This window comes from Aplysia californica, unplaced genomic scaffold (assembly GCF_000002075.1).
Source record: "Aplysia californica isolate F4 #8 unplaced genomic scaffold, AplCal3.0 scaffold00484, whole genome shotgun sequence".
Classification (NCBI taxonomy): domain Eukaryota; kingdom Metazoa; phylum Mollusca; class Gastropoda; order Aplysiida; family Aplysiidae; genus Aplysia; species Aplysia californica.
Genome location: NW_004797754.1, coordinates 227,939 through 234,385, shown reverse-complemented (window position 1 = coordinate 234,385; position 6,447 = coordinate 227,939).

The window sequence follows — 6,447 nt, the reverse complement described above, 5'->3', positions numbered from 1 at the left end:
GAGAGAGAGAGAGAGGTGGGGTGTAGAAGATGGAACAAGGATATATTCAGCCTCTTTACAACAGGAGTTACCGGATAAGCATAATAATACAATTATCTAGTCCGCTGCAATGATTATTAATACGGTATTTACGGTCTCTGGTCCGCTGAAAGCCGCTACTGTGGACAACTTTGGGGATAACATTACCAGCAGAATGACTATTTACGAACATAAACATAGCAATGGTGAACTACAGATCACAACCTCAACATAATATGTTAGAATTTGTCTTATTGTTGCTCTCAAACTGCGTCAATATCATGGATTGCTTTTGGTCTTAAGTGTGAAGAGGTTTATGTCATAGTCATTTGGATACCTAAATGAAAACTATGGCTTGGATTTAGGGATTATAGCAAAAACAGCAGCCAAAGATTAGACTGTCAAGCATTAAATAAGATTCAAGTTGCACTGCATCCTGAACTACTATACGTGCACGCACTTTGCGCACATTTCTAATTGCAAATTTCGTTAGTCTATAATATATTAAAAACCTGTGATTGAAAAACAACGGGGTTTAAGAACTGTCTCCTTCATACCGAGTCGCGATTAAACCTAATTAGTCTAGTTTAGTAGGAGTTTTACGGTGCTCGCAACTGCATTAGGTCATACCAGTGCGCTTAAACCAATTCATGTTGTAAGTGGATCCCACGGTATAGTCCATTCTTTTCTTATCAAGTTTGGCGTGCTTTGAGTTCTAAATATGATTTTTTAGGCAAATAAATAAATTGGTTTATGCAGATCTATATATACTGCATCTCCCATTCGCTTGTCTTGGTGTGTTTGTTAGGGGTGATAACTTTGCAAAGCGTTAGCGGCGCATCGGGGTCACGCTTTTGACCGCACTCAGGAAACACAGTCGCGCTGCGGGTACCGAAACGGCTGAAATCAGGGAACATAGCCGTAGTGTTATGCTTGGGAGTAGACGAACAATTGGCGTTTCCTAGCCTGTAAATGCAGCGTTTCTTCCTTTGCATTTCAGGAGACCTCGCATGACCAGGCTGTGACTGTTATAACCAGTTATAACAAGGATAAATATAACCTTAGGCGAGCAATTAAAGGAAGTTCACTCTCATCCACGGTTGGCACCTTTACTATAATACTGTGTATCTTTTAAAAAAACAACAACCCCGCCCACCCCCAAAAAACCCCAACCTTCAGAAGGGTTATAACTTGGTACTAATTCCAGCAACACATCATCACCCGAGGAGACCCAGGTGGCCTTAACAATTCTTTTGTGTGGGAAGATTGTTCCTCCAATAACCAAGTTGTTGATTGCACAGAAGTGTTTGAATCTTTCTCCGTTGTCATTTGCCTCTCCTAATCCATGTCTGCCCACGATTTCCTCACAGTGACGATTGTCCGGACCTACCTTTGCATTTAGGCCTTCCATGACAATGTTGATGTCCTTACCTGAAAGTTTGTCGATCACACTCTGCAGGCGGTTGTATAAGTCATCTTTATTTTCCACTTCTGCATCATTGGTTGGGGCATACACTTGTATGATGTTCAAGTTTATGACTTTCTTCCTACCATCTCTTTCCTTGAGTTCTTTTTTTGGTTCCAAATGAGGCCATGGTGATTCTTGGACCGTGCGCTTCCCAGCCCCTGAATGTCTTTTGCGCTGTTTTGGATATGATCATCCCTACTCCTTCCCTGTGTGGTCCATCACTGTAGTTTCTTGAATAAATGAAAAGCTCCCCCTCTTTCATTCGCTTTTGTCCAGACTGGTTCAAGTGGGTCTCGCTAATTTCCAGTATGTGATATCGGTGCATTTTTTTTCCTGCCTCTTAAAGGGTCCTAACATTCCACGATCCAATCCGGAGAGATTTGGACTTGGCCCAGCAGCTTCCTCAACACATTCAATAAATAAGGTTCAACATGGGGGGGGGGGGGGGGGGGTCAAATTTGGGTTAATCCCACCTGTTTTGTCCACACCTCCAATTTTTTCATAATAAACATGAAGGTTAATTTCTTTTAAGTGCTTAATGTATCATTTAACCCCCCCTCCCCCAAGAAAGTTTTTAGCTTTTTATTTTGGTAAGGTTTTTACGGCGCTGGCAGCTGCGTAAGGTCATATGAGCGCCAAGGGGCGGATGTCAACAGAGAAGTCCAAACGGGGAATCAGGCTTTCTTTACTTCAACAGCACAAAGTCTGCTTTCGACTATCAAGGCACCTCGGAAATATGTAGTTTACAAGAGAGTGACAAACATACAAAAGAAGTAGAGGAAAATTTTAGAAGAAAAATGACGATAGTAAGGATGAGGAAAGAAAAAGCAATAGTTCCTCCTATGTTGTTGTTCCGGCACAGTATGAGCATGACATTGATAAATCAGTCCATTTGCAATTCTACTGTGGATATGAACATATGAACAGATTAATATCCCCCCCCCTTTGGGAATGGCCTAAAGACACTCCAGTCAGTGGTATTGCCCGGGAGGGGGGGGGGGGGGGTCCAGAGAGTTTGCAAATCCCAGTAAATGCTGTTGGGGTTGTTTGCAAGAGTACACGGGATTCACATTTTGGCTCATGTGTTTCTGACCCTTGGGAAATAGAAAAGTATTTAATAGGTTTTATTCTATTTTAAAGCTGCTATCTTCACATACTAAATAACTTGCTTATTTAATGAACTAAGAAACACATATAAGTGGGTGGTTGGCGGGTGCTCTGGTGTGGTTTGCTCCTTCTTTCCTATCAAACACCTATCGTCCTTATCTCCCCCTCCTTCATTTTTTATGTTTGTTACTCTCTTGTAACACCTCTAATCTTCTGGCGCTCATATGACCTTATGCAGTTGGGAGCGCCGTAAAATCTCTACTAAAACTAAACAAATACAAGATAGGCACTTCACTACTAAAAGAACCATTATACAGAACATGTCAAAAGTGGGGATGTGAAAATTTGTCCCATTTTTTTTAAATGTGGGGATGTGAAAATGTGTCCCAGTTTTTTAAAATGTTGGAATGGTAACAATTCTTACTTCCTTCAAATAATATAGTTCACGCCTCTCTTTGAACAAGCTTGAAAATGAATGTTCTCAAAACCACGGGTGGCGACACCTGATAAATAGTGTTGACTTGGTGATCAGCTGACTCTAAAACTACAATTTGTAGGAAATAAATTAGGGTAAGAATGTCACTACCATTTCATTGTAGTTTCACGAAAGAAAATTAAATTTTGGTCGCTTTTAGGACAAGCGGGCTAACCCAGATTTCGGGGGTTTCCAGAAATCTTGACCTACACCAAATTAAATGTGGGCATTGCCCTACCTATAGGAGAAGTTTAGTTTCATTGGTGTGTACATTTGTTTGGTTATAGAGAAAGCCCAAATTGTCTTTTAAAGAAACTGAACAATGGTGCAAAAACTTTACGATCGATTTTCTCAAAACAGAATTTTTCATGATAGCCCCATTGTGCTTAGAAGCGACCAACTATTCTTTGGATTTTATCTTGAACTTAGGATGAATGTAGTGACAAGTGAAGCAGCTGCAGTGGGCTAGAATTGCTAATAGCATTGATATCTCTGCTTCAAGGCCTTCTGTATGTTGACTTTTGTTGCGTTTCGTCTTCAGAAGGAAGGGACAATCATATCCGACGATACATCAACTGAAATTGGCCTTGAGAGGCCATACTGCTGCAGTTGATAACAACTCTGCTGAGAGAAAAGCTAACAGCAGTACAATTACTAAAGCAATAACACTGTTTTTCCAAATTAAAAGATGTACTATTTTTTTCGAGAAAAAAAAAAGATCTATATAACCCAACCCATGAGAAAATCTCTTGTCATAATATGTATTATGTTACCATTTCCCGTCTATGTGGTCCTGGAGAACATTAATTTATTTTGTCACACCAGGCAGCTTATTCGATACCTTTGTCATCGATACCACCCATAAATAAAGCCGGGCACTTTTCCGTACCCTTAAAAGTAGCCTCACACCGGATTTCTACGCCAATTCCTCAGGCACGCGACGGCATTGCAAAAGGCATGTTAAATCATGACCAAATTGGAACTACACTGATGCAACTGGAACTACTATAGCGCAATGAAATTGGAACAAACGGTATGATTCGCCAACGTTATTTCTGAAACAACATTTCCTTAGCTGGCAAATCACTTATTGTAAATCACACGTACAAAGGCTGTAATCTTGGACAGGCATAAAACTTTATTTCTGCATTTTATACAAGAATCGTGCGAGAGAAAGAAGTGAGGTCACTAACAGGATATGACGACATTGAGAACGTTCAACCCAACAGACCTATCAGAATTCAATGTTGAAGCATCTTTAATAAACCCACACGTTTGCAGTAAGTACTTAGATCTAGTTGGGTTTTTTTTCTTCTTAACTTGTCGTTGTGTTTCTTATATGCATACTCAAGACAATACGTGTACCGGCGTCTAGGGTGTAGCACACGGCTTACTAGATCGTTTGGCCTCCTCAGTACGACAGTAGTCTGAAAATGTGGAGGCGACGCATAACTAGGTCAGAACGTGGGAGTCACATTGAACAGCCGATTGTCATCTTATTCCTATAAATAGCATTTAACAAATTCCATGGCAGAAATAAAGAAATATCCTTCCTTTAATACCAATTAGCTTTCAATGTGCACTTTACATATCTTCATTTTTGAAAATGTTCTTCATTTTAATTACAATAGTTTTTTTTTCTACTTGAAAAACATTTATGAAATTTAATAGGTCAGGGGAGGTGAGAAGAACAGCGACGGAAGTAAACAAAGTTTTCAAAATGTCAGCCGCCTTGCCTTGTGACTTGTGATGTGAAACGTGTGACATGAGGATAGGCCTAGTATTTCATTTGGATTATCAATTTCAGTGCTTTCTAATGGAATAATGTACATTGTGTAGACTTGTTGAAAATGGGCAGAAAATGTTGTGTTAGATCTACTGGGTCAAATTATGACTCTACTGACAAGGTTACTTGTAGATCTCTACCTAAAGATAAAGATGAGAGAGAACGTTGGATGGAAGCAATCCCACGCGACAATATACTTGATACTGGAAATATTGTTGTTTGTATTAAACATTTTCCAGATGGATTTGAAACTACATGTATTTCTGTCAAAGGAAGATTAAGACCAAAAACCCCCCATCGCTATTTTCTAATTTGCCCAAAAGTTTAATTCCAACACCAGTGCCCTTAGCAAGAACAACGTGTAGATCTAGAGCTAGATCTAGAAAGGTATTCAGTCAGTTCAGTTGAAAGTGACCAGTTGGAAGAATATTCACAGAAAGACATGGTTTCTTTTGATTCGTCGTGTTCATTTGTAGGAGCCAGTGTGTGACAAGGTATGTTATGCAGAAACTCTTTGAGTGAAATATTTATGGACATCTCACAGTATTATGGTTTTGAGATGAGACAACACAACTGCTTTGTCATGAGCAACATTTTGTTAAACAATTTCAGCAAGATATCCAATCCACCATCAGCGAAAGAACCTAAAAACAGAAAGTCCTAAAGCTGTCTTCATAAACTTAGCAAGTTAAACCTTTTTCATAATATTTACACTGTAATGTTTGTGAACGCATATATTAATATAATTATTATGTGTGTCTATCTAGATCTAGACTATGTCTCTATGAGTGTATACATGCTTACATGTAGGTGTGTATTACCCATACTTGCCAATGTTTCTACTGTTAGGCCTATAAATACATGTAATTCCATGCTTGCACAATGAATGAGTATATTTTTTAGCACATAGAGCATGGATTGTGTTTTCCATGGTGCTATAAAATGCTATCTTTATTCTTCTTTCTCTCATTATTTTCTGTGCCCATTGCCAATGGGAAGTGAAGCTCTTTTAGCGCACCTATAACGAGAAATGAGACAAGAACTAGAGTCTAGATCTAGAAATCTAGTTATCATAAATCCAATTAAGATAATATTTGTGAGGCATGCTGACAAAATGAGTCACTTCTCGCAATCCTCAAATGGAGATATTGGCCAAAAATCGACGTTAGGGTCAAACTTGTAGATTTTCCATGGATGCCATGTTCTTTAACTATAACCTGTCTAACTTTTATTATTTCATACTTATAAACTGTGAAAAACTTCACCTATAAGCGTGATTTATCTGTTTCCTTAAGGCTTGAATCTGAGAAGCAACTCATTTTGTCAGCACACTTCACATTTGTAGTTGTATAATAAGCACATCTTATTTGATTTCCCTTTCGGTGATCTGATTGCGCTGCCGTCCTATTGTCTCGCGTAGGCTACTGCAGTGACCTCGTTTTCAACTTGCCTCCACATTTTCCGACTACGGTCGCGCTGGGGAGGCCTGACAATCTAGTAAGCCGTGGTGTAGCGGCAAGGATCTTCGCAGATGCACGAGGAAGACCTGTGTGGGCAGGTTCCCCCTTACCCCCACCCTCTCTCTCTCTCTCT